The sequence below is a fragment of the Phocoena sinus genome, chromosome 15 (assembly GCF_008692025.1).
Source record: "Phocoena sinus isolate mPhoSin1 chromosome 15, mPhoSin1.pri, whole genome shotgun sequence".
Taxonomy (NCBI): domain Eukaryota; kingdom Metazoa; phylum Chordata; class Mammalia; order Artiodactyla; family Phocoenidae; genus Phocoena; species Phocoena sinus.
Genome location: NC_045777.1, coordinates 59,294,713 through 59,320,498, shown reverse-complemented (window position 1 = coordinate 59,320,498; position 25,786 = coordinate 59,294,713). Strand labels below are relative to the sequence as shown.

The following is a 25,786-nucleotide window of genomic DNA, read 5'->3' as shown; positions in this document are numbered from 1 at the left end:
TTCAGGGGCCCAGAGGAGGATGTTCCTGGAGTCCTCCTGGAGGAGGGAAAGTGGGTTAGGAATCCCTCTGCAGGGCACCGATGGGGTCTAGGGCGGAGAGGGGATTAACTCCTGGCCCTGAAAATCGTGCCAAGTGCCTGCCTGTCTTCATGTTGCTGGGGAACAGTTGGGTGTGGGTGAGGCCAGCCTTGCCCAGCAGTTTCCTCACCTGCAGATTGAGGGCTGTTGTCAGGTTAAGGGTAGCACTTGGCACAGTGAGATAGCGCCCCACGCCCTCTTCACTGGTCTATTCTATCCTCGCTGTGTGGCCTCGGGCAAGTCACTTCACCTCTCTGGGCTCAGTTTTGTCCTTTGTAAAATGGGACAACAAAAGGCATCATCTCTTGGTATGGCTGCCTGGGTTAGACAGATGAGAAAATGCATGGGGCCCAGCTTGAGAAGTACTCTGAAAATGTGAGCTGTCATTTTGATTATTTTCTCCTCTCATTTGGTAACCCAGCAAGTGTTTACTGAGCACCTACTATGGGCCAAATGAGCTGAGTGCCAGGTGCTGACCACACTGTGAACAGGATCCTGTTTCGAACAAACCAGATTCTTTTAAAAACATTTATGAGACTGTCAGGGAAATATAAACCCAGATTGGATGACATTGGATGAAATTCAGAAGTTGTTCATTTTGGGGTGAGGGGTGGGGACACATTGTAGTTTTGTGGTTATATTTTTCAAAAGAGTTCTCATCTTTTAGAGACTCAACCCAAAGTGTTTACAGATGACATATGATGTCAAGGATTTGCTTTGAAACAATCCAGTCTGTAAAACTAAAATTATTCTTTTTTAATGTTATTGGCCGCACCTTTCGGCTTGCAGGATCTTAGTTCCCCGACCAGGGATTGAACCCGGGCCCTTGGCAGTGAAAGCGTGGACCGCCAAGGAATTCCCTAAAATTATTCTTTTTTAAAGTTTATTTTAAAAAAATCCAGTGGTGGAGGAAGGCATGGGGATACATAGACGGTATCAGATGGACCACAAGTAGGTGATGGGGAAGCTGTTTGTAACGGTCCATAAAGAATTTAACAAAAAAGCATATCTTAACCACATGGGTAATTACACACCCTCAGTGAGCGATGCCCTAAGGAGAAAATGGGAAGCTGGAGGTGGGGACTGGAGGCTTCGGAGATCAAAGGCCATGGTGAGAGTTTGGTCTTCATCCTAATTGGGCAGCCGGTGATAGGTTTCGGCCGGGACCATGGCGCCTGGCTTGGTGCGGTTGTGAGAATACTAAGTAACTCGCTGAAGGGCTCAGAACAAGCACACCGCTGGGGGCTTCGTCAGAGCCCTTCTTTTTGTTCTTTCTTGTCCTCAATCTCTCCCCTCCAACACTGAGCTGGGGAGGGCTCCATACCCTTGGGAAGGAGGGGTGTCACACAGGGAAAGTGCAACCTCTTTTCCTCCTTGCCAACCCTTAGAGAAGTGTGCAAGGGTCTTGCCTGGAAGTAGGAAGCTGCAGCTTTTCAGCCAGGGACCCAGGCCTTGTGGGGGTCTGCGGGGTCCCCGAAGCCAGAGCCGACACTGAGCTGTGTCCCCACCCATCCATCTGCCCCATCTGGACAAACCATAGGCCTTGTCTTCCTTGCTCAGCATTTTCCCACGACTGAATGTCTGTGTCCCCCTCAAATTCATATGTTGAAACCTAACCTTCAATGTGATGGTGTTAGGAGGTGGGGCCTTTGGGAGGTGAGTAGGTAATGAGGGTGGAGCCCTTGTGAATGGGATTAGTGCCCTTATAAAAGAGACTCCAGAGAACTCCCTCAACCCTTCCACCATGTGAGGACGCAGAGAGAAAACAGTCATCTAAGAACTGGGAAGTGGGCTCTCACCAGATGTAGAATCTACTAGCCCCTTGATCTTGGACTTCCCAGCCTCCAGAACTGTGAGAAATAAATGTGCGATGTTTATAAGCCATCTTGTCTGTGGTATTCTGGTATAGCAGCCGACCTGACTAAGCCACCAGCAGAACATGCTCTGGACCACGTTCTTCATGGTAACAGCCTACCGATGAAGTCCATCCTCCCAGCCCTGGCTTTGGGTTGCTGAGGGCCTGGGTTCCAGGTTCCCACTGTGGAAGGAGAGGAAGTGATGCCCTCCCTGCCCTCTGGAGTCCTCGAGAACTGTCCAGGGTGAGGGTCCACTCTGCTGTGGCTCAGGCCGTGGCCAGTTCCCACAGTAGGAGAGGAAGTCTCTCTCTTTCCTACATTGCTGTCTCTTCCTGACACAGGGCGCCTGGGTCACAGATGTTTCACGTCAGGAGTCAGAGGTGGTGGTGACTTAATCATGCCAGCCTGCAGTTCCTTAAAAAGGTGTGGGTCGGGCTTCCCTGGTGGCACAGTGGTTGAGAGTCCGCCTGCCGATGCAGGGGACGTGGGTTCGTGCCCCGGTCCGGGAGGATCCCACGTGCCACGGAGCGGCTGGGCCCGTGAGCCATGGCCACTGAGCCTGCGCGTCCGGAGCCTGTGCTCCGCAACGGGAGAGGCCACAACGGTGAGAGGCCTGCGTACCACAAAAAACCAAAAACAAAACAAAGCAAAAAAGGTGTGGGTCTCAGCCCTTTCAGAAAGCAGTTTGATGGAGTGCTTCAGGGGCTGGAAAGGCCTACACTTTCCATTCCAGTGATCATGCTTCTGGGAATTTGCCCAAAGGAACTAATCCTAAAACAAGGAAAGAAAGACTGAGTGCCCAGTGATATCTACTGCCGTGAGATTTGTAATAGGAATCATTGGGCGTGACGCATTTGTTGTAACCCCTTCATGGATTCTTAAGAGGCATTTAGAAGTAGGAGTTATGAGAGCTCTTTATCAACATAGAAAATACTTATGATATAACACTGAGCTGAAAACACAATGTGGGGATGGCAGGCAGGGCTGGTGGGGGGGGGGTCTGTTGATTTTCCTAACAGTCTGTGATATCCTCCTATTGCTCTAAATGGCAGGAAAACCGGCCTGTGTGTGGCGAGGGGGTGTTCCAGCCGCCTCCCCAGCTAGCAGACGCATCACCAGGGCTCTGCCCGACACCAGCCCCAAAACTGGTGTGCCTGTTCCATTTTCGAAAATGGAGAGTGACAGCTTAAGGCGTGTCTCCTTTTCTGGATGATCCTGTGGCTTTCTGGAGGGGAAGAGAAGGACGGGTGGAAAAAAACCAGGGAGGCCCTTATAGCCTGCTGGGAGGCACAGCCCCTGGGGTAGGGATTTGGTCTTTTTCACATCAAAAAGTTGTTGACAGCTCAAACAGCACAGCCTCTTTCCTGGAGACTGAGGCAGGGATGTTTATTTTTACTAAAAGGTTTAAAAAGTTCTTTATTTCACTGCAAAAGCAATGCATGCTCATTGTTTAAAAAAGAAAAAACCAAATAGTATAGAATTGTATAAAATAAAGCCCCTGCCTGCCTCCCTCTTCTCTTCAGAGGGAAACTCTGTTGGTTCGTTGGGTCCTTTCTTTTAGATATGTTCCATATCAGGGGTTTTCAAACTTTTTGTTTAGCTATGAGCCACAATGAAAAAATAGATTTTGCATTGTAACCCAGTACACACGGACAGTGGAATATAGGTAGAACAGAAGTTTTATGCAATGATGCTTATTATAAGGAATGCTGGCTGGGGTTGTCTGTTCTGTTCTGTTTTGTTCTATGACAGTCTATTCCATTCTATCCCATTTCCTTTAAAAGAAAGGTGGCTGGTCTTAACCCAGTCACATAATTTCATGTCTCACATGCCTTGGTGTGACCGTCAGTGAAACTACTGCTGTAGATGTTTTTGTTTTTGTTTTATTTATTTTAAAATATCTATCTACTTATTTATTTGGTTGCACTTGGTCTTAGTTGAGGCTCTTGGGTTCCTTAGTTGTGGCACACGGGCTCCTTAGTTGCAGCATGTGAACTCTTAGTTGCGGCATGCATGTGGGATCTAGTACCCTAACCAGGAATCGAACCCGCGCCCCTACATTGGGAGGGCAGAGTCTTAACCACTGCGCCACCAGGGAAGTCCCCTGCTGTAGATGTTAATAACACATAACGTCATTGTTCTCGACTCCTCGTTCTATGACTTGCTTTTCGCACTTGAGGATTTTACAGCCCACTTTCCGTAAATGCACATAGAGCACTATTTCTTCCTCCTTAATGGCAGCAGAGGAAAAATCATAATTGGTTTTTTTTTTTTTTTTTGCGGTACGCGGGCCTCTCACTCTTGTGGCCTCTCCCGTTGCGGAGCACAGGCTCTGGACGTGCAGGCTCAGCAGCCATGGCTCACGGGCCCAGCCGCTCCGCGGCATGTGGGATCTTCCCGGACTGGGGCACGAACCCGTGTCCCCTGCATCGGCAGGCGGACTCTCATCCACTGCGCCACCAGGGAAGCCCCTGTCCAGCTCCTTTTTAACAGCCATTCGCCTTGTCTCCACGTTGGGCTGTCATCAGCGAGGTTTGGGGGAGGGGATGCCCCATCCATGCACAGCTACAGGGGCATCTGCGCAGTGATTCCCAGCATGGGATCCGCAGGTCAGGAAGAATGAACCCCTCAGACATCACGATTGCTGCTGGGAATGGCCTGGGGTGGGGGGGTTCATTGAAGTGTGCGTCTAGGGGCACAGAGGACACTTTGCTCCCCCAGGGTCCCCTACACCAAATGACCGCACAGGATTTTGTTTTGTATCTTGCGATGCTGGGAAATACATACGTGGGTTTTAGAAATGAGTTGGGTTCCAGTTCACTTCTGCTTTCTCCTCCTTTGCTTCCTCTTTTGTCACTCGAGGGCTTTGGAGGAGGGAACCCTCCTCAATCCTGATTCCAAAGCTCTTCCACATCGATGGCTTTTCTGTCTGGAGTCCTTGGGCCTTTTATATTGTGTGACTTGGGCAGTAAGTTCCCAGGGGGTCAAAGCTGGTTCCATGCACGTGTGTACATGAGTTGGACTGGGACCCCGCAGCTGCAGTGCATTAGAATGGGGGCTTTATTTGCATTCCTGTCTTAGGATCAAATCCTGGTTCTGACACTTACAAGTGGGAAAAGCCTTGGGTCTTGGTTGCTTCGTCATTTATAAAATGGGGTTTAGATTCCCTGCTCGGGGAAACAGGATAGAATAAGTCTGTGGGTAAGCGCACAGACTTTATTTTATTTATTTTGGCTGTGCCTTGCGGTATCTTAGTTCCCCAGCCAGGGATCGATCCTATGCCCCCTGCAGTGGAAGTGTGGAGTCTTAACCACTGGACCACCAGGGACTTTAGAAAGAGCCTTTCTGGTTTCTGATCTTGGCTTCACGCTAATCCCACTGTGTGACCTTGGGCAAGCTACGTAACCTCTCTGTGTCTTGATTTCCTCATCTGTAAAATGGAGAGAATAATAATATCTACCTCCTAGGGTTCTTGCAAGGATTAAGTGAGTTAATAAACATGTTAGGCTAATGCCTGGCTATGTATTTATTATTGCTGTTTTTATTAAGAATGATGGGTTGTCATGAAGATTAAACAAGATGATGGATCTAAGGACTTCCCTGGTGGCGCAGTGGTTAAGACTCTGAGCTCCCAATGCAGGGGGCCTGGGTTTGATCCCTGGTCAGGGAACTAGATCCCACATGCATGCCGCAACTAAGAGTTTGCATGCCACAACTAAGACCCAGCGCAACAAAGAAAAAAAAAAAAAGATAATGGATCTAAATGCGCTCCTATGGGACTTGGCATGTAGTAAATGATCAAAAATTTTTAAAAGAAATGACAGTTTTAGACAGGGTACTTTTGGTTCGGAATGCGGTAGGTCTGGTAATGAACATTTAGCCCTGGCTCTGACTAGCTCAGGAGGGAGAAGAAATTGTAGAGGCACCTGCTCAGGGGTTCTTCGCAAGTGTTTCTTCCACATTTCAGTGTCTCATTTCAGTGTCTCATTTCAGCGGCTCAGGAAGGTGGAGGAGGGGAGGATGGGGGTGGGGGAGACAACTTCCATCCCGGAAGGGTGGGTAGGTGAAAGGGGAAGTGGTGTACTTTGTCTTTTTTGCCGAAATGCTCTGGAAATGAGGCTTCCTGGGGATGCTCCCAGGTTAGGGCCTCAGGGCTACATGTGCTTGGGGGTGGGGTGCAGAAAAGGGAAGTAGGGGGTGTCAGGGACATCAAGGTGTTCCCCACTTCCCCTCCAGCCTGTCTTCTCTTTATTCCAGTGCCAGGCTTGTGCTGGGCATCTGGGACACATCCGTGAGCAGCACACCATCGGATGTGGAATAATAAACACGATGTCGTTAATGAGAGGGTAGTAAGTGTTTCAGAAAAGTGGGGATGGGGTCGAGTGTGAGGGAGGGGCTGTAATTTCAGAGAGGGTGGTCGGGGTGGGCCTGATTGAGAAGGTAACATTTAAGCAAAGGCTTGAAGGAGGGAGCCAGCCATGTTGATACCTGGGGTGCCAGTGGTTCAGGCAGAGGGAAACAGCCAGTGCAAAGGCCCTGAGGCAGGACAGTGCTGGAACAGCAGAGAGGCCTGTGTGGCTGAAGCAGAGTGAGTGAGATTGAAGGTGTTTGGAGACGAGGACAGAGAAGTAGTGAGGCTTAGATCACGTGGGGCTCTGGAGGCCTTAGGGAGGGCCTGATACCTCTCTAGACTGTGGGGAAACTCAGTCAGGAGCTCAGGATGGGTCATGAGTATATTTGCTTGAGTGGGATTATTTTCTTATCACAGAGCTGTGGCCGCTGCTAGCAGATCTAAAGTGTGATTCCAGAAACAAAGGGCTCATAGGCCTTGTGGGTATTTGGTTTTGATGGAAGAGGTGCTTAAAAACAACGGCAACAAGTTTGGGGTTAGTAGATGCAAACTATTACATATAGTAAGGGTAAAAAACAAGGTCCTGGGCTTCCCTGGTGGCGCAGTGGTTGAGAGTCCACCTGCCGATGCAGGGGACACGGGTTCGTGCCCCGGTCCGGGAAGATCCCACGTGCCACGGAGCGGCTGGGCCCGTGAGCCATGGCCGCTGAGCCTGCGCATCCGGAGCCTGTGCTCCGCAACGGGAGAGGCCACAACAGTGAGAGACCCGCGTACCGCAAAAAAAAAAAAAAAAAACCAAGGTCCTACCATATAGCGCAGGGAACTATATTTAATATCCTGTGATAAACCATAATGGAAAAGAATATGAAAAAGAATGTATGTATGTGTGTAACTGAATCACTTTGCTGTCCAGCAGAAATTAACACAACATTGTCAATCAACTACAATTCAGTTAAAAACAACTACAGCAGCAGCAACAGCAACACGATAATAATAGCAGTTGTGAACACCTGAAGCCTTCCTATGTGCCAGGCCACTGCCCTTCACGAGTTCGTCTCATTGTCACGACCTCACTGGACATGCTGGGGCAGCAGAGAAAAGAGAGTCTGGAAGGAGGGGCTGGCTGAGGTCCAGCCACCGGGAAGGAGCCAAGACGGGGACTGGGTCCCAGGCCTTGTGTCAGACCTGATGTCATCACCACTGCTCCATCTATTTCCTCAACAGAGGGGGCCTGACTGCCCACCTCCCACCCCCAAGCCCTGGTCTGACCCTCTGGAGGTTGGGCAATTCCAGGCTTCCCAGACCTACAGTCACCGCCCCTGGCCTGCACTTCTCCTTCTGGCCGGAAGAGAGACCAGCTGATGGACCAACACTGGCATTCAGGTTCAAATTCCAGGAACTGCAGAATCAGTCCAGAAATGTGCCCGGGAGAAAACCCCAAATGAGGAGGTGTCTTTGAAAGTTGAGTGGAAAGGTGGCTCTGGTGTTTGGGGCACCTGGAAAAACAGTGGTGCAAGACATGGAGGGCCTCCGTGAAACAGGTCAGACCAAGAAAGACAACTATCATATGATGTCACTCACATGTGGAATTTTTTTTTTTTTTTGGCTGTGCCGTGCGGCATGCAGATCCCAGTTCCCCGACCAGGGATTGAACCAGCGCCGCGCCCCGCCTCCCCGCGTCCCTGCATTGGAAGTGCAAAGTCCCAACCACTGGACTGCCAGGGAAGTCTCTCACACGTGAAATTTGAAAAAAAAAACAAAAACACCAAACTCATAGAAAAAGGGAACAGATTGATGGTTGCTAGAAGCCAGGGGTGGGGTATGTGTGAAGTGGGTGAAGGTGGTCAAAGTGTACAAACTTCCAGTTATAAAATAAATAGGTCCTGGGGAGGTAATGTACAGCATGGTGACTATAGTTAATAATAATACTGTGTCATATATTTGAAAGCTGCTAGGAGAATAGATCTTAAAAGTTCTCATCACAAGGAAGAAAAAAGATGTGTAATTATGTGTGGTGATGGATGTTAACTACACTTACTGTGGCGATCATTTTGCAGTATGTACAAATATGGAATCATTGTGTTGTACACCTGAAACTAATATATAATGTTATATGTCAGTTACATCTCCATACAAAAATATTAAGGAAAAGTGGCCAAGGACCTCTGTGGGTGCTCCAAGGGAAGAGAGGAACCTGCATGGAGACCTTGGCTGGGGGGTGGAGGTGGGAAGTTGGCTGTTCCCTTTCAGACTGGGGAGGGCCAGGTGTTGCTTGGAAATGCTTATTTTTGTTTTGTGGGCTGCGGCTCTGTAGGAGGCTACATTGGAGGGAAAGACTCTGAGGTTCAGCAGCCTGAAAGATACAGGTCTGGGTGATCTAGAAGGCTCTACACCAAGAAGCTCTCCACAGCGTGGTGACTAAACATGGAGCCAGCCAGCCTGGGTTCAAATTGCCACTGCTACCATTACTAGCTGTGTGACTTTTGGCAACTTGCTTAATCTCTCTGGGCTCCAGTGGCTACATCTGTAAAGTAGAGATGATAATACTTCCCTCACAGGGTTGTTGGGAGCACCATTTGTTAAATAAATATGATTCTAGGATTCAGGCTCCACCCACAACGCCCCTTCTCCCCACCAGGGCTGTTGGAATGGATCCCAGAGAACGAAGCTCTTCTGTGCCATGAAGACATTTGTTTCTGGGAAGCTACAGCAATTAGAAAGAGCCAGGGATGATTGCAAAGACACAGGGTAAAAAAAAAAAAAAAAGACACAGGGTACTCATTATTGATTCATTATCTATCTCCTGCTCCCAACCAGAACATAAAATCCAGGGGAGTTAGGACTTTGCCCTTTGTTTTGTTACCCCAGCTCTCGGCCTTGGAACAGTCCTGGCACCCAGGACACATCAGCTGAGGGAGTGAGAAGGCTGTGTGACAGTCTCAGGAGTCAGCTGGACTTGGTTTAAATCCCATCTCCAGGCACCTTCTTGCTTTGTGACTTGGGGCTTGTTACTTAACCTCTCTGGGCCTCAGATGCCTCATCTGTAAAACAGGAGGTTTTTTTTTAAAGAAAAGGAGATAATGGATATAAAAGTATCCAGCATCCAGCAGGGGTAGGGTTAGTGTTAGTGTTTCCCATCACTATCATCATCGTCGTCCTCCTCCTTCTGCACTGGGGGTTTATTCTGCATCCTTGGCCCATTGCTGTGGTCAGGGTATATCTTGTTAAATAGAACCACAGGCACACAGCGTGTCATTTAGGTGGTGTTATTGAGGGGATCAGGCCTCTCATCCTGAGGACCTGTTTTTCCCTGCAGTTAATGGGCCACCCCCACAAGCGGGTAACAAAGTTCTCACTCTAGGCAGGCCAGGAAAGGCCCCACTTGCTACTTCTTCTGGGCCTGGTGAAGACAGAGGCCTGGCTAGTTTGGGGACAGTCTCCCACACCTCCAGGGGAAAGGCTGACCCACGTAATTGCAGGGCTGGGGAAACTCACCCGGGCTTCCACCTGGGCCACTGTCTGTAGGTGCCATCGCTTTGGTGCACCAGGCAGGTAGCATTGCCAGATAGAATAGAGAACGCCCAGTTAAATGTGAATTTCAGACCAACGCGTGATTTTTTTTTTTTTTTAGTTTAAGTATGTCTTGTACAATGCTGAGAATATATTACAAGTCTGCAACACTGCAACATTCGGGACATACTTATACTAAACAATTACTTGCTGTTTATCTGAAATTCAAATTTAACAGGGAGTCTTGTGTTTTTATTTGCTGCATCTGGCAACTCTACCAAGGCCTCTCTCTGACCCTGAATTCACCCCATTTCAGCTCTATCTTGGCAGCAGCAGAAGCAAAGGGCTTATCCAGGGCCAGAGCCCAGGCAAGGGCAGTGAGCTAGGATCTGGGCACGGGGAGGGCCTCGCCTGTCCCTGGCCTCAGTTTCCCCATCTGCGTAACTCAGCAGGAAGAATCTTGGCTGCACAGGGCTTTTGCAAGGATGAATCCTGTGATGTGTGTCGGAAACATATTTTGGAAATGAAAAAGGTGTTATGGAAACATTAGTTACCAGAATTCATTGTTATGAATAACACAGACCAGTCAGTGGAGGCTGTTTCTGGCAACTGGTTTCCTTTTTTGAAAATTAGTTTTCCTAAACCAACAATTTGTGTTTGTTCTTAAAATGTTAGAAAATGGGCTTCCCTGGTGGCGCAGTGGTTGAGCGTCCGCCTGCCGATGCAGGGACACGGGTTCATGCCCCTGTCCCGGAAGATCCCACATGCTGCAGAGCAGCTAGGCCCGTGAGCCATGGCCGCTGAGCCTGCGTGTCTGGAGCCTGTGCTCCGCAACAGGAGAGGACACAAGAGTGAGAGGCCCGCGTACCGCAAAAAAAAAAAAAGTTAGAAAATGGAAAGTAGCAAAAGGAGAAGAAAAATCCTTAATTCTCCTCACTCAGAGACAACTATTTATCACGTTCTTTTATCCTTGAAAAAGTGTGAAGACATTTTTCCAGGTGTATGTGTGTGCATTCTTTTTCTTTTTAACAAAAAAATGGGATTATAGCCTGCATTCTTTCATGCAAACTGTTTTTCTCCCCTGGCTGCTGAAATTTCAGAATATACCCAGAGGACATCTCCCCCTTTCTGTCTGGTTCATGTGATGCCAGGGGTGTTGGCATACAATGTGTCCACTTCCCAGATCTTGTTCTGGGCCCTTTCAGGTTAGAATACAGCTGCAAAATCTTCAGTGGGAAGAGAAACAGTCACAGATGTATGTATAACTGCCCCACCTCTGCTATGTCCTCACAGAGCATACGTAAGATGCCTGGTTTACTTTTCTTTCTTTTTTTTTTTTTTTGCGGTACGCGGGCCTCTCACTGTTGTGGCCTCTCCCCTTGCGGAGCACAGGCTCCGGATGCGCAGGCCCAGCGGCCATGGCTCACGGGCTCAGCCGCTCCGCGGCATGTGGGATCTTCCCGGACCGGGGCACGAACCCACGTCCCCTGCATCGGTAGGCAGACTCTCAACCACTGCGCCACCAGGGAAGCCCTATTTTTTAATTGAGATAAATTCACATAATATAAATTTTAACATTTTAACTATTTTAAACTATACAGTTCAGTAAACTTCACAATTCAAAATACTGCACAACCTTCACCATTATTGGCTTCCAGAATATTTTTAGCAACCCCCAAAAGAAACCCCATACCTCTTACCCCACTCCTTCCAGCCCCTGGCAACCACCAATCAGCTTTCCGTATCTATAGAGTTTTCCTATTCCTGAAATTTCATATAAATGGAATCATATGATATGTGACCTTTTTGTGTCTGGCTTCTTTCACTTAGTATCATGTTTTCAAGGTCCATCCACACTGTTGCAGGTATCATTATTTCACTTCTTTTTATGATCAAATAATATTCCATCATAAGGTTATACCACATTTTGTTTATCTGTGCATCAGTTAGTGGACATTTGGGTTACTTCCATCTTTTGATTATTGTGAATAATGCTGTGAACATTCCTGTACAAATTGTGGATACCTGTTTTCAATTCTTTTGTGTATATACCAGGCATAGAATAGTGGCTGCACCATTTTATATTCCCACCAGCAATGTTTGAGGGTTTCGATTTTTTCACATCTTCCCCAACGCTTGTTATTTTCCATTAAAACAAACAAAAATTGTTTATGACCACCATAGTGGGTATGAAGTAGTTTCTCACTGTGGTTTTGATTTGCATTTCCCTGATGACTAAAGATGTTGAGCATCTTTTCATGTGCTTGTTGGTGTTTGTATATCTTCTTTGTAGAAACGTCTATTCAAGTTCTTTGCCAGTTTTTTGTTTAAGTTAAATTTGTGTGTGTGTGTGTGATAAAATATGCATAACGTAAAATTTATCATTTCAACCATTTTAAGTGTACAGTTGAGTGGCATCAAGTACATTCACAGTACTGTGCAATCATCACCAGACTATTTTTGGGCTTCCCTGGTGGCGCAGTGGTTGAGAGTCCGCCTGCCGATGCAGGGGACATAGGTTCGTGCCCCGGTCCGGGAGGATCCCACATGCCGCGGAGCGGCTGGGCCCGTGAGCCATGGCCGCTGAGCCTGCGCGTCCGGAGCCTGTGCCCCGCAACGGGAGAGGCCACAACAGTGAGAGGCCTGCGTACCGCAAAAAAAAAAAGATTATTTTTTAAAAGCAGTTTTAGGTTTACAGCAAACTTAAGAGGAAGGCACGGAAAGTTCCCTTATACCCCCTGTCCCCACAAATGTGTAGCTTCCCCCATTATCAACATCCCCCACTAGAGTGGTACTGAGACAGGCTGGGACCTGGGACTTGGGACCCTTTGCTGCAGTGCTTGCACCTGGACAAACGTCTCCTTGAGCAACAAAATACAAAGAAACTATATGGGACTAAAATTAGCTGTGCGCATGTGCACTTGGGGCAAATTATGGACAACAAGATACAAAAAGACCAAAAACCCAACTGCCACTTCTGAAGAGTCCTGAGAAAAAACAGCGCACTGTGCGTGCACCCTGCACACAACACCACCAAAAGGGTGGGCAACACCTGAGCTACTCCTTCTGCCCAACCCCTGGCCCCGCCCCTACCCTCACCCCATGGCAGGAATCAGCCTACCACCCACCTCGGGGAGCGACCAAGGGCATCTGTTACTTGTTTTCACTCCCTCCTGCTGCAGCAGGAGCCCAAATAAAGCCTTACCTAAATTTCTTGTCTGGCCTCTTATCAATTTCTATCGATTAGGGAAGGCCAAGAACCTGATCGGTAACAGTATGTTTGTTACAGTTGATGAACCTACACTGACACATCATCATCACCCAAGTCCATAGTTTATGTTAGGGTTCACTCTTGATGTTGGACATTCAATGGGTTTGGACAAATATAATGACATGTATCCATCATAATATCATACAGAGTATTTTCACTGCCCTAAAATTACTCTGTGCTCTGCCTATTCATTTCAGCCTGACCCTCACCCTCACCCCAATTCCTGGCAACTGCTGATCTTTTTACTGGCTCCATGGTTTTGCCTTTCTCCAGAACTTTTTCACCATTCCAATGCCCATTTAAAAAATTGGGTTGGGCTTCCCTGGTGGCGCAGTGGTTGGGAGTCCGCCTGCCGATGCAAGGGACACGGGTTCGTGCCCCGGTCCGGGAGGATCCCGCATGCCGCGGAGCGGCTGGGCCTGTGAGCCATGGCCGCTGGGCCTGCGCGTCCGGAGCCTGTGCTCCGCAAGGGGAGAGGCCACAACAGTGAGAGGCCCGCGTACCGCAAAAAAAAAAAAATTGAGTTGATGTCTTTTTGTTGTTGACTTGTAAGGGTGCTTTATAAAATCTGGATACTAGATCCTGATCAAGTGTACGATTTGCAAATATTTTCTCCCGTTCTGTGGCTTGTCTTTTCGCTCTCTTGATACAGGCATACTTTATCTTATGCTGCTTTGCTTTATTGTGCTTTGTGGACGTAGCATTTTTTTTTTAGAAATTGAAGGTTTGTGGCAACCCTGCGTCAGGCAAGTCTATTGAAGCCATTTTCTCAAGAGCATTTGCTTATTTTGTGTCTCTCTGTCACATTTTGGTAATTCCCGAAATATTTCAAACTTTTCCATTACTATTATATTTGTTATGGTGATCTGTGATCCGTGATCTTTGACGTTACTACTAAGACTAGCTGAAGACTCAGATGATGGTCAGCAGTTTTTAGCAATAAAGTATGTTTAAATTAAGGTATGTACTTTTTTTTTAGACATAATGCTATTGCACACAATAGACTATAGTAGCGTGTAAACATAACTTCAATATTCACAGGGAAACTAAAAAATCTGTGTGAGTCACTTTATTGCAATATTCACTTTATTGTGGTGGTCTGGAACTGAACCCATAATATAGCCGAAGTATGCGGTTAGTGTGCTTTTATGCACAAAAGTTTTTAATCATGATGAAGTTCAATCTATCTATTTTTTCCTTTTGTTGCTTGTGCTTTTGATGTCATATTTGATAAACCATTGCCTAATCCAAGATCATGAGGATTTACACTTTTGTTTCCTTCTAAGAGTTTTATAGTTTTTCCATTTTGAATTCATTTTTTTCTATAGTGTGAGGTAGGGATCCAGCTTCATTGTTTTTTTTGTTTTTTGGGGTTTTTTTTTGCGGTACGCGGGTCTCTCACTCTTGTGGCCCCTCCTGTTGCGGAGCACAGGCTCCGGACGCGCAGGCTCAGCGGCCATGGCTCACGGGCCCAGCCGCTCCATGGCATGTGGGATCTTCCCGGACCGGAGCACGAACCCGCGTCCCCTGCATCGTCAGGCGGACTCTCAACCACTGTGCCACCAGGGAAGCCCCAGCTTCATTGTTTTGCATGTGAATATCCAGTTGTTCCAGCACCACTTGCTGTAAAGACTCTTTTCCCATGGAATGGTCTTGATATCTTTCTCAAAAACCCATTGCCCACAGATGTATGGGTTTATATATGGAATCTCAATTTTATTTCATTGGTTTATATGTCTGTTCTTATGCCCATAACACATGCTTTGATTACTGTAGCTTTGTACTGAATAATAACTTTGGAAATTTAGAAGTGTGAGTCCTCTGACTTTGTTCTTTTTCACAATTGTTTTGGTTATTGAGTCCCTTGCAATTCCATATGAATTTTAGTGTCTTCTTATCTATTTCTGCCAAAGAGGCAGTTGGGATTTAGATAGAGATTATATTGGATCTCTACATAAGTTTGGGGAGTATTACCATCCATGATGGTTAGTTTTATGTGTCAACTTGGCTAGGTTATAGTACCCAGTAATTCAAGTAAACGCTAATTTAGGTGTTGCTGTGAAGGTATTTTGTAGATGTGGTTAACTTCTACAACAAGTTGACTTTAAGGAGATTATTTAAGTAATTTGGGCCTTATCCAACCAGTTGAATGGCCTTAAGAGCAAAACTGAGGTTTCCCAGAAGAATTCCACCTATGGGCTAGAGCTTCAGCTCCTGCTCAGGAATCTATCTATCTCTCTATCTATATCTGTGTATCTATGTGTCTATGTATCTATCTCTGGTTCCATTTCTCTGATAGAACTCCGATATACCACATGAATATCTTCCCATTTATTTAGGTCTTCTTTAATTTCCTTCAGCAACATTCAGTGAAGAAGTCTTAAACTTCCTTAGTTAAACTGTTTTCTGCATTTTGTTTTTGTATTTTTCCTTGCTAGTGTATAGAAATGCCACTGATTTTTTAAATGTTGATCTGGTATCCTGCCACCTTACAGAACTTGTTTATTTGTACTAACAGTTTTTGTGGATTCCTTAGGATTTTCTGTATACAAGATGATGTCATCTACAAACTGAGATAGTTTTACCCCTTCCTTTCCAATCTGGATGCTTTTTATTTCTTTTTCTTGCCTACTTGCTCTGGCTAGAACTTCTAGTACAGTGTTGAATAGAAGTTGTGAAAGCAGACATCCTTGCTTGTACTTGATCTCAAGGGTGAAAGCATCCTGTCTTTCACCATGGAGATGATGTTTGCTGTGGGATTTTCGTAGATGCTCCTTATCAGGTTGTGGAAGTGTCTTTCTATTCCAAGTTTGTTGAGTGTCTTTATATCTTGAAAAGGTGTTGGATTTGGGGGACTTCCCTGGCGATCCAGTGGTTAAGACTCCGCACTTCCACTGCAGGGGGTGCAGGTTTGACCCCTGGTTGGGGAAATAACTAAGGTCCCACATGCCGTGTGGTATGGCCAAAAACTGAAAAAAAGGTTTCGGATTTTGTCATATGCTTTTTCTGTGTCTATTGATGACACAGAAAAAGATGATTATGTGGCTGGTTTACTTTTCTTCCCTTCTTGGAAGCATTGGGTTGGAAATTCCAACTCTGTGGTTTTCTTCAGGGATCAAAAAAGGTTACAGTTTTATAGCTCTCCCCATAAATAATTGCGAACTCCCGGATGCAGTAAGTGTTTAGGACAGATGAGAAAACAAAACCAGCTCCTGTTGTGGCTCAGCAGCTGGGGGGAGAAAAACGAATGAAGATTGCTTAGCAATGAGTAATAGAGAAGGAAATTCAGGTGTGCGATTGCTTTTCCTTCAGCAGAAAGGAAGAAGGAAAGAAGAGGATGGGGGAGAGGGAGGAAGGAAGGCAGGAAGGCTGTTTCTTCAAGATTTTGCTCTGACATATTTTCTGTAGGGCTCACCTCTTGCTATCAGTGGTCTGTGATACTCTGGGTTAATGTCAAGACATCAGGTGTTGGGCACAATCCAGCTTTCTCTATAGTTTTAAAACAAGAAAAGATTGGCATCACTAATAACATCTACGTGGCAACTTCTCATGCTGGGGAGAACTTTGAAATCCCCTCCTTTAATTGAGTAATACATCCAGGGCTGGTAGTAATACGTGGCTGCTGGTAGCTGGGTCCACGTGATGAAAGGTGGTAAGAGCTTTGGGCAGGGAAGAAGGGGACAGTTTACTATAAGACATTGGGCAAGTCACTCTCTGCCTGGGTCTCAGTGTAAAGGCGGGGAGGGTTCCACCACCAGAGAGTTCTGGGATCCAGGTCTATGAATCCGCAAGGGGGATTTTAGGCTCCCCGCCCAGGTTCCAGAATAATCAGCCGGTGATTCAGAAACAAAACCAAATAACAAACAAAAAAGCCCGACGAATTTCCGGCATTTCTCTAGGTAGCCACATTAGGGTTCCACCCATTCTCCAGGACTCTGTACTCTCAAAGCCACATCAGCTCATCAGTGCCCTGTAATGACTTCCCAGGGGGGCCTGCTGGATCAGGGCTGCTATTATTACTGTAGCAGCATAAATGGGGGCTCTTATCAGATACGCAGCACCTGTTTAGGGGCAAAGGGTTTTGCTGAAACAGTAGTTACTGATTTCCAGTTTTCAGTGATGGAGTGAGAAAGTACCTAGGGGCCAGGGGCCACCCTGGGGGCATACAAAGTACAATAGTTAGCAGATAGGGTAAGTTTTTTTTTTTTTTTTAACATCTTTATTGGAGTATAATTGCTTTACAATGGTGTTAGTTTCTGCTTTATAATGTAGGGTAAGTTTTATTTAACGCAATCTGTGTTAAATGCTTTGCCTGCATTAGCTCACCTAATTCTCCCGTAGATCTTATGAGATATGCACTGTTATGCCCATTTTACAGAGAGGAGACTGAGGCTCAGAGAAAGTGGGCACTTGGCCAAAGGCACATAGAGCATCTTGGGCTGTCTGTATGCGTCTGAATGTACAGAAATTTGTTATGGGGAGAGAAGGGCCGCCCTCCGGAGGGCAGGGAGCACTGGATCCCTTGGCGCGGGATCTGGAACTCGAGGGTGGGGGTCCGCATAGTCTGAGGGTGGGGAAGAAGGAATGCCAGTGATGGGGGACCCATGCGAACCGGGGAGAGCAGGGGCTGGAAATCAGGAGGGGAGATTCAAGGGTGTCCGGGCACGTGGCGGGGATCGACGAGCAGGGGCAGAATCCAAAAGGGGAGACACCAGTATGGGGCGAGTGGGGTCTGGGCTGAAACTGGGGGTTCCAGGGAGTGAACGGGGTCTGGGGTGTAACCCGGGGTGTTTCGAGGGTAGTGGGAGATCGGAGGGGTGGAGGGGAAGGACAGAGCCGGAGGGTCGCAGGTCCCTGGCGGGCTCTCAGGCCCGGGTTAGCGGCCCCCGCAGGTGGCTGGGCGCGGGTCCCGACCGCGCGCGGAGGCGTGGAGAAGCCGGAAGCCGAGGCCGCAGCGTCCCGCCCCGGCCGGTCCAGCTCCCGCCCCCGCCGCCGGGAGCTCCTCCCAGCCGCCCGCCAGCCAGCCCGCCAGCCTATACCGCCAGCTCAGACCTCCCGGCTCGACTGGCTGCGCGGGCGGCGGTGAGTGCAGCGCTGGAAGGCTGGCGGTCGGGGCGCGGGTGGGGGCCGCGGATGGGGGCGGGCAGCGGCCGGGGCGCGAATCGGGGGTACCCCGGGCCGGCGGTGGGGAGCGAGCGGGCTCCGTACGGCGCGAGCACCTGCTCCGGGCTCCACGCTGGTCGTGGCGGCCGGGAACCCTGACGGGTCCCCGGGGTCGAGGTGGGGTGGAAGGCGTCGAGGTCCCGCCCCGATCTTCTGTGCGGCGCCGGTGAGGCCGGGTTTCCAGCCTCTCGGCGCCTGTTCCCGCCGCGGGACAGGCTGGTTCCGTTCCTGCTCTGCTAAGTGGGCAGATCGCCCGCGGATCGCGCGCGGTGGGGTCGTCCCGCCCCAACCTGAAAGCGCGCCCCTTCCTACTCGCGGGGCCGCCTCCCCGGAGAGAACTCCCCGAGGCTTTTCAGGAAAGTCTCAACTCGCTCTGGTGGCAGCTATCTCAAAGTTGAGATTTCCAGAATCATCAGCCAGTGATTCAGAAACAAAACCAAATAACAAACAAAAAAGCCCGACGAATTTCCGGACGCCGGTCCCAGAAATTCGACTTCTAGGGGCCACGGCATCTGCGTTTTTCCCCTGACCCCGGGGGTTCCCCGCAGGATTCTGGACGGCTCTCAGCCGGTGACTGTGTGGACACCCGAGGACCTAGGGAGCCCCCAGCAGATGAAAATCCGGGACACAGAGCAAAGGGAGCCTGGGCCCTGGCTAGACGCCCCCTTCATGGGGGGGTAAGGTGGGCACCCTGTGAGTTCAGGGCTGGGCCGGGACCCCATCCACTGCCGGTGCTGGATGGATGCCAGTGGCACATGCCGGCGAGGTGGACCTCGCCCCTCCCTACCAAGATAGGCAGGTCGCCCCCTCCCCTCTGCTGTACAGGCCCCTGTCGATCTGGGCAGTGGGGTAATTTTGCCAGAAGCCCTTGGTCAGGGTCAGGGAGAGGAGGTGATGGGAAATGGGTGTATTCTGGAAGGGCTGTGCATTCCAGGGATCAGGCCAGCTGGTCTTTGAATAGTTTTCTGGTGGCTTTTGTGCTGATAAGTGGGGCTGATGTCATTGCCTGTTGGACCGAGCTTTGGTGGCTGGGAAATCCAGTTTTTGGAAGCCACAGGACCTTCCCATCTTAGCCCATCAGGGTAGACTCTCCCACCCGTCTTCCCAAGGGGAATAAATCCTTGGCCTGGTGAGCTGGCCCTGGTTCAGGCGCTGTCTGGAATGCAGGTTGGCCCTGCAGTTCCCCTGGGGCCCTTTTAAGGAAAGACATGGTTTGCATTAGTGTGTGCTTGACTGCCTCCCTTACCTTCCTACTCCCACCCCAAGACGTCTCTGGGTGACTCTTCTAAAATGGGACTAACCTGGATGCCATGTAGTGGGATGAACTGGTATTTGGGACTCCACCAGCATGTTTGGTTTTATCACAATTGGCTCAGAGTCCAGCGAGCAGGTGACTTGCTCTACCTGGCATAGAATAACACCCATGCTGCACTTGGCTTACCTCTCAGCCAGTCCTTGCTCTGGAATGTAAATGTGCACCAGACTCTCTAAGAAACATTTATTGTAGATCTACAGTGGGAGAGGTCCATCTTCTCTCTTTCCTGTTACTTTAAGGCATGAATAATACATGCTTTTATTCAAATTTGTAAAAGTATCCTTGTTGTAATGTTTTCGTGGATTAAGTGACTCGGTGATTGATCTGAGATGGAGAATCCATTTCTGAAGTCTCTAAAATACTAGATTGAAGTCCTTTCGCTGTCTCTGGCGAGTAAACTTCCCTTTGTTCCTGTGGTCGCTTTTACGGGATAGCTGTGGGGAAATAAAGTGCTACCCTTGCCTTGTAAAGGACACAGAAGAAATGGCTCCTGGTCCTGAGGGGTTTCTGCTGTGGGTGGAAAATGGAAACACACAAAGGTGAAAAGCCAATGCTCAGCAATGCCCCTGTGACTCTGGAAGGATTGAAAGGAATGGAAAGGAGGGAGCTGTGAGCTGGGGGCCAGGTTAGTCAGGGAAAGTTTCCTAGAAAAGCAGAGGCCTGAGTACATGTAGCAGAAGGTACATGTGGACTAGGTGGGCAGCATTCCGAACGAGCAGAAGGGGCTCAGCAAAGCTTCGGAGGAGGCACAGACTAGCCATAGTTGAGAACAGTGAAAGGGGAACCACTGAGAGCAAAGGAACTGGAAGGCCTAAGTTCATTTTCAAGGAGATAGACAGGGCATGATTTGTTGCCATTACCCACAACCAGAGGTGCTATGGTGCCACTGTGAGAATGGGAGTATGCCATCAGGGACTTAAAATTCTCCCACCGAAGATCAATCAACCCCAGTTACAGTGATGGTGGAAAAAGCAAGATCTGACACGAAGTCCTAGAGTCTTGGCACGGTGACTTGTCCTTATTTGTGCTTTTACTGCAACAAGAATAGCTCAGTGGGCAAGGTGGTCCATCTCATCATGCAAATAAGTCCTCCTTAACTCTGCCATACTTCAGTACTGACGTGTTTATGGTGTCTTTGGTGCCCATTTGGCCCCCCTATGGCCTGTTCTGAACTTGACTGGTGTTTACTTATCTTAACATTGTTATTTGAGTTCTAAGTGGTACTTTCCCGGGTCCTCACAATTTCATCTTATTGTTTGCACTCTGGGCAGTCAGGATAACACTTTCGTAACTAATGAAGTTGTCCCTTAGCCGCAGGTTATTTCAGTAGAAGAACTGTGTGTAGTTTCATAGGGTTTAAGACCTGGACAGAAGAAAGGAGATATCAAGGGTGTCTGTGTGGTGATTCCCTGTTCACCTAGTAGGTAGGAAGTTAATTCACCAAGATCGGAAAAGCCAGAGGCACTTTCTTCTTTGTGGGTGAAGAAGGTAACTTCAGGGAAAATGATGATGGAGAATTGAAGCTTACTTAGCTCATGGAGTTTTAGAATTGACAGCGTTCCTGGGGTCAGTTTAAGAGCTTAGCATTGAGTTGCCCTAACCTTGAGTCCAGGGAGGTTATTCATAAAGGCTGCACTGATAGCTTTTAAAGTTATGTAAAAAATAACAATATTACAGAAAGCATGAAAGATAAAGAAGATTATCAGGTATAATCTCACGCTGTGAATGAAACAACCAGCATCCGTTTTCCTTGTTTGGCAGTTTTTTTTATAAATTTAATTATTTATTTATTTTTGGCTGTGTTGGGTTTGTTGCTGCTCACGGGCTTTCTCTAGTTGTGGCGAGCAGGGACTACTCTTCATTGCGGTGAGCAGGCTTCTCATTGCGGTGGCTCCTCTTGTTGCAGAGCACGGGGCTCTAGAGCACAGGCTCAGTAGGTGTGGCGCACGGGCTTCGTTGCTCCGCGGCATGTGGGATCTTCCCGAACCAGGGCTCGAACCCGTGTCCCCTGCACTGGCAGGCGGATTCTTAACCACTGTGCCACCAGGGAAGCCGCTGTTTGGCAGTTTTATCTTTTGTCATGGTGCCTGTTTTTTTATGAAGTTGTAATCAGGGTACATACCATTTTGTCTCCTGATATAGTCCCATTAATGTTCTCATTGTGCTGTTTCATCAAAAACTATCATTCATGTGGAAACTGGGGATGTGGTTTCACCAGGAATCCAGGGGGAAATTGCCCTCTCTGATTCTGGGGGAGCAGCCCAGCTCCCCAGTGGAAGGATTTTCCATTCTACAAATCACTGTAATTTGTAGTTATGCCATCTTTGAACCTGGCTCTCAGATTGTGGTCACTTTATCTTTGACTTGTGAAACAGACTGAATTTAGAAGATGTCATTTGAAAACACGTCTCTGAAATCTTTCCCTGTGAGCTTTGGTATTTTTTTTTTTTTTTTTTTTTTTTTTGCTGTACGCGGGCCTCACTATTGTGGCCTCTGCCGTTGCGGAGCACAGGCTCCGGACGCGCAGGCTCAGCGGCCATGGCTCACAGGCCCAGCCGCTCCGTGGCATGTGGGATCTTCCCGGACCGGGGCACGAACCCGTGTCCCCTACATCGGCAGGCAAACTCTCAACCACTGCGCCACCAGGGAAGCCCCTGAGCTTTGGTATTTTTTAACTGAGGGAGACCGAAACTGAGTGTGTTTTGGGGTCCATTAGCCTAAGAACCTTAGTGTAATTTCTCACTTCCTTTCCTAAAGAGAGTTGGAGATCCCAATTTCCCCTTTTGTCTAAATTCTTCCTCCTTACTGACTGAGAGTTTAAGAAGCACCGTTTGCCTGGGACATTTTCTGGTGCCATATACGGGTTAAATTACATTACAGCAAACACAGCGTCGCAGAATCTTTGTATTTTAAAGATTGCTAGCCAGTGGCCTTTAGTTTAAGAAGTTTGAACAATATTTGATTGACTAAATGTAGAAGTCAGATAATTCGTTAGGGTTTTTGAAATCAGGTTTCACTCGTGCTCACATTATTGTAAAGAACATTTTTCTCTAGCGGCTGTGAAAGACCATCTCTCTTTGACCTCAGCTGGTTCTCCACCTTGTGTACAAACTAGACTGTTTTCTCAGGGGACCTGACAATTTGCATGTGTGTGTGTGTGTCCTCCTTTTGCTGAAGGAATGCCTTTTTTTCCTGGGGTCATTTCTGTGATGCACGTATACTCGGAGCAAGATTCTTTTCTAGGGCTGCACGGTGGGGGCAGAGAGTGGAATTGAATAGTCTTCCTCTTTTTCTTCCTGAAAGAACTGATCTTAGAGGATTAAGTTGGTGGTGAAAAAGCTGCTTTATCTTCTCTCTGAAGGCTTTGCCCTTTTGTATGTTGATCTGATACCTAAATCTAGAAAACAGGAGGATATATTTTTAGAAGAGTTTATCACCTACCTGTGGTTAAAACCACTTTGTGAGAGTTTTAAAATCTATCTTAAGGGAGGGGGTACAGATCTGTGGCCGGGAATCAGTGTGCATTCAGCTGGGAGGTTTGGAGATTCATTAAACTCTAAGGCCCATTTGCTTAAATATGGTGATATCTATCTATCTACCTACTTAAGTATCCACCCACTCATCCTCAGTGAGAAATAATAGAAACCCTGATCATCACCCCCGCCTCCACTTAACCTTTCCCATTTAACCAAAATACACTTGAGAAAAAAAAAAACTTAAAAAAGTAAACCTTAACATTTTTTTGCTTTTGTTTTTAAAAACTGAACTTGAATGCTTTTGAGTGAGGCCTGCCTGCTCCAGTTCATTTTATAGTTTAATTTTAGATTTGCGGGAAATTGGCAGTTCGGGCAGGGGGTTCTCATCTACCCCTCACCCAGTCGTCCCGACTACCCCCTGCCCCCCAACATCTCACATCATCACCACAGGACGTTTGTCAAACTAGGAAACTGACATTGGTAGCTCACTGTTAATCACATTCCAGACGTTATTTGGAGTTCACCACTGTTTCCGCCAACGTCCCTTTTCTGTTCTAAGATCCCACCCAGGGTACCATACTGCATTGAATCACCCCATCTCCCAGTCTCCTCCGGTCTACTATGGTTTCTCAGTCTTTCCTTTCCTTGTTTTTCATGACTTTCTGGAGAGCAGTGGGCAGAGATTTTATAGAATTTCCCTCACATTGGGTTTGTCTGATGTTTTTCTCATGATTGCACTGGGGTTATGGGTTTGGGGGAAGAAAGCCTCAGAGATGAAGGGCTCTTTGCATCACATCACATCAGGGGGTACATGATACCCATGTGACATTGCTAATGATGTTAACCTTTGTCTCTAGGTTAAGGTGGTGTTTGCCAGCTTTCTCCATTGTAGATAGTTAGTCTTTTTCTCTTTTCCTAGACTATTCTTTAAAAGCAAGATACTAAATCCAGCCCACACCTAGGAGAGGGAGGGGCTAGATTAATCTCCACCTCCTGGAGGGAGGGAGCTTCTACACATATCATTTGGAATTCTTCTGTAAGGAAGATTTGTCTTTATTTAGGAAATACTTCTCTAGTTATAAGTAAGTACTCGGGATGTAAATGTATAATAAAGGTAATTAATATGGCTGTACATTATAAATGAAACTTATTAAGAAAGTAAATCCTAAGAGTTCTCATCACAAGGAAAAGAATTTTTTTCCTATTTCTTTAGTGTTGAATCTTTATGAGAGGATGGCTGTTCACTGAACTATTGTGGTAATCATTTCGTGATGTATGTAAGGCAAATCATTATGCTGTACACCTTAAACTTACACAGTGCTGTATGTCAGTTATATCTCAAACTGGAAAAGAAAACTACCCCCCAAAAATACACTCTTTCAAAGAGCGTGCACTATAGATTCCCCCGTCGTATATGAGATAGATATACCCCATATGTGCGCATGAAATCTCAGCTCTGCCAGGAGGTTGTCTGTGCATTGCTTTCGCTAAAGCTCTGGGGGATCCAGAGAAACATGGAAGATAGCCCTTCCCTGGAGGGGTGTAATGCAGTCCAGTTAGGGAAACAGAATCTAATTTGCACACAGGAAGCAATTAGGACACAGTAGGAAGGCTTCTGTCATCCAGGGCTGGGTTGTATAGGATAGGCAAGGGGAAGCGGGGCATGCCTTAAAAGACTGCAGTAGCTAATGTTTACCACCCTGTTCTCACCTTAAGTCTTGCTAAAGGCAAGACTGTTGTATAACTTTCAAAGGTATGACAGTTATAAAACCTACAGTCATCTGGACTATGGCCAGAATTGAGAAAATAAGCAAATAGGAGTCTCCCAAGTAACACAGGTATTTATCATCAAGATAAATGCCCAAGCTTGTTTACTTTTCTCATGGGAGGCACCGAAGGAAACTAGTAATTCTTACTTTACACAGAGTTCTTACACACTGGGTTCTGGTTTTCCAGTCCTCGGAAGCTTTGAAGCAGCAAATGGAGGAGCAGGATGGGGGCTGCCAGCAGCCTGGGGTATCACAGAACCGCAAGATGCTGACACAAGCATTTCCCTTCCTCCCTCCCTCCCTCCCTCCCTCCCTCCCTCCCTCCCTCCCTCCCTCCCTCCCTCCCCCCTCCCTCCCTCCCTCCCCCCTCCCTCCCTCCCTCCCTTCCTTCCTTCCTTCCTTCCTTCCTTCTTATCCTCCTTCCCTCCCTCTCTTTCTCTCTTCCTTTCTTTCTTGACTTTAAGAAGGCAGAGAGAAATAATAGGGGATCATTTTAGAAAATGGTTAAGAGATTTTCAGGGGAGAGATATTGAAAAAGGGGCCTCGATCAGAATGAAGCAACACCAGAAGTTATGAGACTGGAGTTTTTGTTGTGTTGAGATGTGATCTGGGGAGAGGACCCCTTGGCTACAGGTCTTTGGGCCTTTGATGTGTGTTTATACTGATGGGGAGTTGTTGGATGGCTTCTGCTGTGGTTGCTTTCTCCTGGTATTCTAGGTTTTGAGGCTTATTTTTAGAATCTGAATTCTCCCTGGCAGGGGTTGAAAACTTTGGGGGGCTTTTCAAGTCGCTTTTGGGCTGCTGGTTAATGAAACAGAACCTGCGTGGGGGTCCCTCCCCAGAAGGTCCAGCCTGGTAGCCTGGTCCCCACCTCACCAGGGCCAGACTCTTTGTTTTTTTTTTTCTTGGCCATGCTGTGTGGCCTTCGGGATCTTAGTTCCTCGACCAGGGATAGGACCTCCTCCCCTTGCAGTGGGAAGCGCGGAGTCTTAACCAC

General features: G+C 47.6%; 1 protein-coding gene across 2 annotated transcripts in view; it reads left to right on the top strand.

The window, feature by feature from the left end:
* Positions 1 to 25,786, top strand: part of LITAF (lipopolysaccharide induced TNF factor) — a 79,727-nt gene that overhangs the window by 30,447 nt on the left and 23,494 nt on the right. The window contains exon 1 of one of the 2 annotated variants that reach the window (XM_032603792.1): positions 18,104 to 18,148. The exons of the other annotated variant lie outside the window; for it this stretch is intronic. The gene's annotated coding sequence lies outside the window, so the exon portion shown is untranslated. Of the gene's footprint in view, positions 1 to 18,103; positions 18,149 to 25,786 lie in introns of those variants that run through there. 2 annotated transcript variants of the gene reach the window in all.